This window comes from Arachis ipaensis, chromosome B7 (assembly GCF_059453495.1).
Source record: "Arachis ipaensis isolate K30076 ecotype BB chromosome B7, ASM5945349v1, whole genome shotgun sequence".
NCBI classification, from domain to species: Eukaryota; Viridiplantae; Streptophyta; class Magnoliopsida; order Fabales; family Fabaceae; genus Arachis; species Arachis ipaensis.
This window is the reverse complement of record NC_142442.1, coordinates 30,922,768-30,934,236: the sequence shown is the minus strand read 5'-3', so window position 1 is coordinate 30,934,236 and position 11,469 is coordinate 30,922,768. Positions and strand designations below refer to the sequence as shown.

Sequence of the window (11,469 nt, the reverse complement as noted above, 5' to 3'; positions counted from 1 at the left end):
AAGGAGAGAAGAAGAGATACTAGTTATAATAACGATTCTTAGCTTTTAGGGTTTTAATGGGACCAGGGACCAGATTGGGTACAAAATTTAGATTTGCCACATCAGCTAGCCGTTGCTGGCTCCAGCATGGCATTGGAGGTGCCAGATCATCCCTCCGTTTGCTGACTTGACGCTGGAAAGGGTTGTAGGGCAACTATGGGTCCCGGAGCTGAATGTCAGGGATGCTGTTAGGGAATTTTGAAAGTCAAGGACAAGTATGGGTAACTCGCCCAATCTCAGGGACCACTTTGGGGTTTTAGTCGTTTACCACTATACAATCTCCCTAAAAATGATTTGTATACATTAAAAGAATTCACCAGTAAGGAACAATTTTTAGTATACAATTTCTATCAATGTTTTGCAATTTCCTTTTTCATCATGCATGAATATTATCTGGTTCGGTCCATGAATCTATTCTTTAACTGATATGATCATTGTGATATGATCATCCATCTATATATACCCAAAAAATGTGATTCTTAGTGTGTAATCTATATCTATTCTCTTCTCCCCTCCATTGCATATATATCGTTATGAAATTATGCTAATAATTGTGTACTAAGTGATTATCAGACCGAAACACCAAGTCATAGAGAATAGAGAATAACACACTTCTGACTTTTGGATAATAAAAACAAAATACATCATGTTCAATATTTTATCCAAAAGATGTTTACCTAGCCAATTCAGCTGAGGGTGTCACTTGATTGGCCTCACTCGGGGATTCTTGCCTTTTCTGACTTGCCTCTTATGTAATTTCTGAAACAATTGCATAGCACAAATAATATAATAATTAAAAATGAGATTATTGGTAGCACAACAACTATATCATCTCCAAGGATCAATGGCGCAAATTAAACGGTGAACAGCTTAAGCAATATCATCTAAGCTGAAAATAAAGTCATGACAATTGAATACACATAAAAGTTCAAATCAGAGGGGGAGGAACAACACAAAAGGCGAGAGAGCAACTGAAAACTTTCAGCAATAACACAAAAGTAGGATGAATACATCTCTTATTATCTCTGCCGCCTTCTCTGTACTTCTAAACCGCAACTGAGCAGCTACATCAAAGTTCATCATATCAAGAGCAAAAAGATGCGATTGAACTCTAATACACAGGCTAATGGAATTACTATAAAATTCAAGTTCATGATCTCTTCTCTAATATAATGCTAACAATCAATTAGTTAAGCAAAAAATGTTTGTTTTACACGTAGTGACCTGTTTTTCAAATTTCAATTAGTTAACTAAAAAATGTTTACTTTTCAAAATGGGGGAAAGGAAATCTATATAATTTTCAAGTTTTTATAGTTATAGAAAATAGTCAAGAGCATGGTTCAATGACTAAAAAACTGCTAACAAACCATAACATAGAACTGCAGCAGTGGTATATACTGAGTTCATAGAAATCACAATGCAAAATAAAAATTGGAAAGCTACATTCATCATGCATGTATAGCATAAGAAAAAGGAAATTAAAGCAGATAATTTATGAACTATTATTAGTATTATTGCTGCATATTCACAAAATACTGCATGTAATACATGACTTTAACCATTTGCATTATCTATTTGCCCTTGAGTTTTCAATATTTATATATGGAATGAAACTCATTTTTAAAAGGAAACTCAAAACCAAATATACAAAAGTTAGTTATGGAAGGAAAAGGAAGAACAAAATTAGTTAAATACATATAAACTTAGTTAAATATTAATGTTTGCCATCCAAAAAGTAAACTGAACAAATTAAAGAAGAGACAAAAATGATCCAATATAAATAAAAAAAGGTAAAAAAAAATAGCAATTAAAGCAGATGCATCATTCATACCACTTTGGCAGGTGCAGCTTCAGCCAGAGCACCTTGCCAGCAAATTTCACACCTTGAGCTTTGCGAGGGAAGTTGTTCCTTAAAAAAGGAATCAAGTTTTCAAATTACTTATGTAAAAATTCTAACTTGGCAAAAACAAAAGCAAATCCAAATTTGAAGTTACAAAAAAATATCTATAAAAGTCAAAGCTACTAAATTGTTTAAGATGTCAACAGACAACAATGACTATGCTTATTTTAAGTGTGATGCTATTTTACTCAACATTTTATGAAACAACTCCTCAACTTAAGATATGCATACACCTTTAATTAATAAATATGGCTTATAGGAAGATATGCAAAGAGATCATAATCAAATAAACCAAACCTTGAAGAGAACATAAAAGAAGCATGTCTTCAGATTGGCGTTGTGTTCAGTTACAGGCTGCACAGACAGTAAAACTTAATTAATTATTAATTATTCAAATCAAGGAAATAATTTCAGCTCCATCGAGAAGAAGAAAATTAAACCATTACAAAAGATTTGCTTTTAGATTAAACCATTCAAGGAAATTAAACCATTCAGCTTTTAGATTTGCACTTCTTGATTCCAGTTTTCTTAATTAACAAAAAATTGGAACCTCCTTAGTACTTATAGAGTTGAACCACAAACAATCTGAAGATAAATTAAACAAAAACAAATTTGAAACTTAAAAACTTTGAGAATAAAAGACAAACTTTTGATAACCTTATCTTATATTGGACTAAGAACACAACCAATAATTTCAATTAGAAACCACAAAGAAAAATATATTTTGCATATTCCAATTATTGAAAATCAATTCTTCTAGATTGTTGGTAACAGATGAAATTACTAAACTAATCTCTTCTTTCAAAGGAACCGTGGACAACCCCAATGGAAAAAGATTGCTTTCAACATGTTTTTTCCTAAAATCAAACACAATAAAAACACTAAGAATTAATCTCCATCTTTTCAACTACTTCTCTAGTCACAGGCTCATGCCTAGTGAAAGTGTGAAACTACTGTTTTCTTTTAGTTCTTGCACCTCCTTTAAACAAATGGTGTTTAATCCCAAATAATTTACAGGTACAATGAACATTAAAAATAAAAAAGATAAAACAATTATTCTAATAAAAATGTTAACATATTTTATACCAATCACTAATTGCTTTGATAGTTGACTTTTAATATATACATAGTATAAATCATAAATATGATATGAAAAAAAAAAGAAAGAAAATATTATATTTAATATCTTATAATCTTATTTTAAAAAAAGTAATTAATTTACACAGAGCATAATTCACTTGCCATCCGTCATCACCGCACTATTTTGCCAATTTCAAGAGGACCTCTTAGTCAGAACTATGGAAACCAAAAATGCCCCTTTAGTAGAAGATAAGAGGGTCAAAGTGTGGTCCATGTCTTGGTCAACGAACTCAACACATGCTTTCAATTGCAGGACAAATTCATCATTCACATTTTAAAAAAATTAAGAAATAAGGAAATTGCATAAATTAAAGACCTATTGTAAGCAAGGATCGAAATCCTCTCTACATTACCTCACACTATATAACAAATTGATGTTCTATGAGACCCTCAAGAATCTTGTTCTTCTGCCTCCTCATCAAGCATGAAATTAATTTCTAGAAAATATCCATCCCACTTCATCTCATCCACTAGTAGACGAATTTGCTCATATATCTCTTCAGATCTTGGATGTGCCTTGTCTCCCACAAGAAATGCATGTACCTCATTTCTTACTTCAATCCAGCTACAACCAGGCTCCTTCTTTAACTTATAATTCTTCATTATATTTCTTACTTTTGCGACCTCGCCCCACATTGCCGCATTAGCGTATACATTAGATAAAAGAACATATGCAGAAGAATCTTGAGGGTCCAGCTTCAATAAAGAACTGGATGCTACTTCTGCGACTTCTATATTCTTTTGCATCTTGCAATTGCTAAGCAAAGTTCTCCAAATTACATCATCAGCTTCAAAAGGCATGCTTTGAATAAGCTTCAATGCTTCATTTACTTGTCCGAATCTCCCCAGAAGGTCTACCATACATGAATAATGCTCCATCTGTGGATCTAAACCATAGTGGTTTTGCATTTTCCGGAAGTAATGGAGCCCTCTGTCCAGATAACCCATGTGCGCACAAGCTCTGAGAACTGAAATAAAAATGGTATGATTTGGTTTCACATTCAAAAGCTGCATATCCTCAAATAATTTAATGGCTTCTTCTCCAAGACCATGATATGCATATGCACAAATCATAGCACTCCAAGTCACATAATCCTTCTTAGGTGCCTTCTTAAACATTAGTTTGGAATCCTGCATATTTCCACACTTTGAATATATATCTACAAGAGTGCTGGCTATATACACATCTGAATGCAACTGTAGCTTTAAGATTTGAGCATGAATTTGCTTTCCAAGTTCAACAGTAGCCAAATTAGCACAAATATCCAAAACTGTAGCATAGGTGAAATTGTCAGGTATGACACCCATTCCCAGCATATGTGAAAAATGCTTTTGGCCATTTTCACTTTGCTTTTGCGATGAAAATCCTGAAAGCATTGAATTCCACGAAACCATTGTTTGCCCCTCCAATCTATAATGAATCTTTTCAGCCTCCTCTAGCATTCCACACTTGCAATACATATCAACAAGGGAACTGCCAACAAAATTGTCTAACCCCAACCCTGACTTAATAATTTGTCCATGAATCTCCATACCATAGTTTAAAGCTTGTTGGGCAGCACATGCTTTTACAACACTACCATAAGTAAAATCATCTGGTTCCATTGTTGACCGCAGCATTGAAATGAAGAGTAAAAGTGTTTTCTCTACTTCCTCATTTTGTTCATGAGCTGAAATAATTGCATTCCAAGAAACGACATCCCTCTTTTTCATCTCATCAAATATTAAACAAGATTCTATCAAACCTCCATATTTACCATACATGTCTAAAATAGCATTTGCAACACAGATAACAAATGTTAAACCACATTTGACTGCTAATCCATGTAGTTGAATCCCGTCCAACCAGCTTTTGATTGCTGCACAAGCAGTCAAAGCACCAGACAAACTAATTTCATCAAAGCCAAGATATGACCTTTGTAAAGATTGAAAATTTTCTAAAGCTTTAAGACCCTGGTCATGACGAGCATATCCAACAATAATGGCATTATAAGATTGCGGAGTAGGATTGGGCAATGAGTTGAAAAGCTTTTGTGCATCGGACATTCTATTGCATTTTGAATACATGTCCAAGGTGGCAGTTCCCACTATAGTATCATATCCAAAAGAAAATTTTAAAGCATGACCATACAATTGTGTACCCAGTCTGAATGCGGCTAATCCTGCACAAGCCCTAAATGCACTAGCATAGGTTGATTGACTCACCCCTATACTAGCCTTTAGTGTATCTTTAAACAGTTTTAAACCCTCAATAAACTGATCATTCTGAACACAGGCAGCAATTACAGCACTCCAACATATCAAATTTCTTTCAGGCATTTCATAGAAAACCTGAAGAGCATTGTCTAGCTTCTTACACTTTGAATACATATCTACTAGAGCACTAGCCGTCACAACGTCATTATCGAAACCCATGCGACTTGCAAGGCAGTGCACTTGAAGACCTAAGCAATAGTCTCCAATACTTGAACATGCCTTTAGAACAACAGCAAAGGTAGCATAGTCATGTGGAATTCTTAGTGATCTCATCCTTTTAAAAAAATGTCAATCGCCTTTTGATCAGTGCCATTTTGTAAATAGCACGAGAGCATAGAGTTCCAAGAAACTACATCTCTCTCTGGCATTAAATCAAAGTAGTACTGTGCAAACCTTATGTTCCCAATTCCGGCATAGCCAAAGAATATGGTGTTCCATGAGATTATATCCCTTTTTGGTATTCTATCAAACACCTTGAATGCATAGGTCATATTGGAACATTTACAGTAGAATTGAAGCAAATAATTGGTAACATAGATGCTGGGCACAAAAGCAGTTACTATCATTTGGGCATGGGCTTGCTTTCCAGGATTGAGGGCTCTGAGAGAGGAACATCTTTGAAAAATGTGGGAAAATGTTAATTTCTTGATGGGGTTCATTAGAATAGCGAGGGAATAGTGGAAAATGGGCCACCGCTAGGGGAATCAAGACATCACCATTTGCGATCGGGTTTACCTTCGTTAACATCCGGTTTAAAATTAACTATGATATATGTACACAAACAGAAATAATTAATAAATTAGTTAACCATATAGAATTTATGTTGACATATAAAATACAAACTGAAAATATGTGAAACTATACATGTATTTATATAAAAATATATAGCGACTAATTTGGTGACTAGTTTTAGTATACACAACTTTTTTGGGTCTCAATATTCATCGAGTCAATTTTCTAAACCTTTATTCAACTCAAATCCGATAAAACCATCAGGTCAAACCTATACGCTTATACCAGATTTTTTTTGTCATACAACAAGATACACTCACACACATTACATGGATTCCTTTTTCCATTGCTGGCTAAAGCTAGATTCGAACTCGACTATGGCTCTTTGGGAGGTATATGATATGCCGCTTGAACCAAGACTCCAACCAAAACTTATACTGAATCTTTCCAAAGAACGAGTACAGTGACCCAATTTAGATTAAACTTGTCCAGGTTTGGCCCAAAAGACCGGGTCCTGTCCAATCCGAGTCATGTACATAATCTACTTCTTTTGTGAAATTTGCCAAGGGGAAGAGATAACAATGGAGCACGCCTTGCTACTATGCCCATGGACAAGAGCCATTTGGTTTAGTTCACAAATACAATGTTCACCATCAAAAAGTTTGATAACATCTTTTGGAGCATGATTAAGGGAGACTATTCTAAGAATAAGGAATGAAGGAAAGGAATTACAGGAGAAACTTATATGTAGTCTAGGATTTCTATGTTGGATAATATAAAAAAATAAGAATCAATATGTTTCAGAAACAAACAATCATTTCAACAAATAGTATACAATTAGCCGAAACATTAGAATTATAGTTCCCTAAAACAAATAAAACCAAGGAGACAGCAAAGGTAACTAGGGATGGCAACGGATCCCATGGGAGCAAGGATATACCACCCGCCCCGTCTCCATAATACATCCTGGTCTTCGCCCCGTCCACGCAACGGATAACAGGAAACCCATATCCGCCAGGGATCGGGATCTCCACGGATATTAAATAAACAAAAATAAATTGGAAAAAAATTAATAAAAAAATAAAGATAATCCTCAATCGCGTCAGAAATCTACAAAAACTTCAAAAGTTCAATTTCAATTTCCCTTAGCCACTGCGCATGAATTAGTAATTAGTTGCATGAGAGTGCAGAATTGATTAATTAAAGCAAATACTATCGCTCCAATTAAACAATATGAGGCATAATCACAAGTAAGAATTTTCACCATTAAGACATAGACAACTACTAATATAAAATCACATCAATCACAGAAAGTTAGAAATCACCCAAATATAAAATCACAGAAATCACAACCTATAATAATTAACAAATGCTTCAAGGTAAATGAAAATCGAAGAAATCACAGAGACAAACGTACCGGAAGGAAAAGCGGCCAACGGTGAAGAGGCTGACCACGGCGATGAAGAACGATTTTGTTGGAGGTGGCAACGGAGACCGGACTGCAACATACACGATTCTACCTCTGACGATCTTGCTTGACGGTGACGAAGATGATTCTCCTTTGACGCAACGAAGACAGTGACGGTTCAGCCTCTGACGCGACGATTCTCCTCGGGCTGGGTCAGGCACGCGACGACTAGGTTCCCCTCGGATGGGTCAGGCGCACGACGACGACGTTCTCATCGGCTGTCTCAAGCGCACGACGAGACGTTCTCCTCGGTCAGGACGACGGTGCTGCGGTGACCTTGAGAGTGAGAGGGGGAAGGAGCGGGGCGGTGACGAGGGAGAAGAGGTGGAGAGAACCTGGGAAATGGCTGAGGTTTTGCTGAATGTGAGAACAGAGGGAGTGACGCCAGTAGTTAGGGATTCAGGGATTCATTGACTAAAACCCCAAAGTGGTCCCTGAGATTGGGCGAGTTACCCATACTTTTCCTTGACTTTCAAAATTCCCTAACAGCATCCCTGATATTCAGCTCCGGGACCCATAGTTGCCCTACAACCCTTTCCAGCGTCAAGTCAGCAAACGGAGGGATGATCTAGCATCTCCAATGCCACTCTGGAGCCAGCAACGGCTAGCTGATGTGGCAAATCTGAATTTTGTACCCAATCTGGTCCCTGGTCCCATTAAAACCCTAAAAGCTAAGAATCGTTATTATAACTAGTATCTCTTCTTCTCTCCTTCAGGGACCATTTGGTAATAAGCTATTTCCCTTGGTTGTGGCACATTTGGTGGCTGTCTGACAGGGGGTTGACGATCATAAATTTTCAATAGTGTTACCGGGAGGTTTTGAACATCCTGTTTGCAGATATCGCAGGTCCTGTTGCCCTTAATACTAAACCACTTTACTGCACAGTCTTGATGAGCAAGTGCAAGATCACCTTTACAACTGCATTCCATCTTAAGAGTATTCTCTCCTTCCCCGAGCTCTGCCAAACAAAACCTAGAAACTGCTTCTTCCTCTGGAATATCTGCTGTAGCATCCTTAATAGCTAGAAAGGGGAGAGTTAGTCAGCAATTGACATGGAAGGGCTACAAAAGGCTATAGTCTCTAAGATTGTCTATGAGAGACGCACTAAAGATTATATCACCTAGAAGCCACCAAATTTCTTTCATCTATAATGTCTATTAAACGATGCAAAGCGTTACCAATATCATGTTATATATGGTTAAGTGCCAAATATTTAATAGTTCTTGAAAGTCAGAACTCATAACTGAATATTTCAGATTGTGATTCTTGATCAAGAAATGTAAAATGGGAACCTACAAGAAATTATGTGCTCTACGTATATTTCAAGCAATTACCAATCTCCATGACTGAAGAATCACCAGTTGAAGTTCCATCAACAGTTGCAAGATGCCGCCTGGCTGAAATGATACGAATCAAGACCCTAGACTGAGTGCACCTCAATTTGCTGGCTTTGGCATCAACTGGAACCGAAAGTGATTGAGTTATATGCTGCTTGACAACCATTGTCTATACAAGAATGGAAATATTCATCAATGCAGCATAGTTTAAAATCATATACCAGTTTAACATACAAAATGTAAAAAATTTTAGCAAGCGTTGTATGAAAACAGTTGCCTTGATTGAAGAAAAGAGACATACATTTAAATCAGAAGCACATCCCAGATGTCTGCCATGTACACTTTCTTGACCCAAAGATGCGATTGGAGTAACCGGTAATGAGTGGGCAACCTTTGACAATGGAGAGAATGAACCTTTACCATTAAGAGAGAGGGTCCTTGAAGTAGGTGGATGTGGAAGGACCATCTGTCTTTGCGAAAGAAGATAATGCGGCATCTAATGACCATGGGGGTATTTGCAGAGAGGGGAGTGCAGGCCGTCTGGATTGAGGAATCAAGGAAGCCTTGTCACCTTTTTCATTTGCATTTGCAGCACATGTCTACAGTAAGTAACACAATGCAATGCTACATCAAACAGTTGCAAACTAACAAAAGCAGCGGCAGCTTATAGTTTTGAGTATTGAGTGATTACAGTTTTAGAGGAAACTGAAATTTAGCCAAGTTACATTCATATTATGGTAGCAGCAGCTAGCAATCAGGAAACAGAGAAATGGCAGATCGAAATGGAAGGCATATGATCTGTATGTGTTATTACCTGGAGCTGGAGGTGATGAAGAGGATGATCTGAGAAGGAATCAGCAGCAGCAGTTTGAAGCTCAGGCGATGAAGAGGATGATTTTAGCTTTTAGGGTTTTAATGGGACCAGGGACCAGATTGGGTACAAAATTCAGATTCGCCACATCAGCTAGCCGTTGTTGGCTCCAGCGTGGTATTGGAGGTGCCAGATCATCCCTCCGTTTGCTGACTTGGCGCCGGAAAGGGTTGCAGGGCAACTATGGGTCCCGGAGCTGAATGTCAGGGATGCTATTAGGGAATTTTGAAAGTCAAGGACAAGTATGGGTAACTCGCCCAATCTCAGGGACCACTTTGGGGTTTTAGTCAGTGGTAAACAAATCATGTGGGTCATTGTATGCTTTTAGGATCTTTAACACACTTTATATTAAAGATATTTAAGTACAAATCATATATTAAAGTGATTTCTTTTGAAAGCCATGGCTCGACTATGTGTTCTTCTTTTATAAGATTTGATGCTGCTATAGTTTGGGTAAAGGATGTATGTTATGGAAATTAAATTATATTCATGTCCCTATCATAATGTTTTGATAGAGCTTGATCCTGTGACTTTTGGCTCATAATAGAGACCTGTGTAAGATTAGGAAAAGACTATTTGGATAATCACATCTAGATTTTTTTTTCTGACTTATGCAATTTGAAGTTGACTTAATTACTTTTGATACGAGGCATATTGGTGTAAAGCTGAAACCAGAAGAGAAAAAGTAAATGAATGATGTTTTCATATGTAGAATATTCAATTCATCGTCATGAATAAGTTTGTGCTTCAAACTGCATATGCTTCCAATTTTAACTTGGGGATCATATATGGTTAATGGTTTAGTTGCCATTAGCACCATTGCCACTTATATGTTGCCTCACTTTGAATTTAAACATGTATTCATGTAGCATTGTTGACGGTTGCTTTAATCGATAAACACATTAGTCTCTTCCTACAAATATTGTTTTTTCAGTCTGCTTCTCAAGTTGACTTGCCTAAGGATTATATCTTGCGAAGTTATGAAGATGTAATTTTCATAACTTTGAATTTGTAAAATATTGTACCTTTTTTGTTTTGTTCAATTGTGTTCATGTATTGTATCATTTTTTTATATTTTGACTGGTACTATTTGTTCATCTCATCTCATCTCATTCCCTAAGGCATTATCGTTTTTTGACTGGAATCATGGTGCAAGTTCTTCCTATAACTGATAGATGCAATTGAGAATGAATCAGATCAAATCTCCCTAAAGTGCTCTTGAGAAAACACGGGAAGTTTAAAGGAGATGGTTGTGCTTTTAAGGTATATCTCTTAGTTCAGAGTTACTGTTTTTTGATAGATTCCAAATTCAGATTGTAAATCAATATAGAATAATTATTGTTGATTTTATTTTATTACTTTGTAGGTTTATGACATTTGTGTAGACGAAGGTGATCGGAAGTATAAATAGTTGTTAGAGTGCACACGTATAAATAATTGGAAAAAAAGACTTAACAATAGCTGATGGTGTGAAAGTGTACAACTATGATGTCTATTTTTACAAGTTGGAATCAAAGTTATTGATTTTTCACCAAGACTTAGATATCTCCTGGATATATATTAGATATAGGTGTTCATATATAAAATTTGATGTACTAATATTATTTTAATTAGTTACTATTGATTTTAGAATTACTATCTCAATTTTCTAATCTGATTTTATAATATTTTTAATCAAATTTATTTAAATATCTCTTTAATTGTTAAAAATATAATGAATTTACG

At 36.0% G+C, this 11,469-nt stretch overlaps 2 pseudogenes; both read right to left on the bottom strand.

Annotated features, from left to right (window-relative positions):
- Nucleotides 1-3,469: 3,469 nt before the first annotated feature.
- LOC107609068 (pentatricopeptide repeat-containing protein At3g02330, mitochondrial pseudogene) lies at nucleotides 3,470-5,994 on the bottom strand (annotated as a pseudogene).
- A 2,231-nt stretch (nucleotides 5,995-8,225) lies between these two features.
- Nucleotides 8,226-9,604, bottom strand: LOC148550730 (uncharacterized; annotated as a pseudogene).
- Between the last annotated feature and the right edge of the window lie 1,865 nt (nucleotides 9,605-11,469).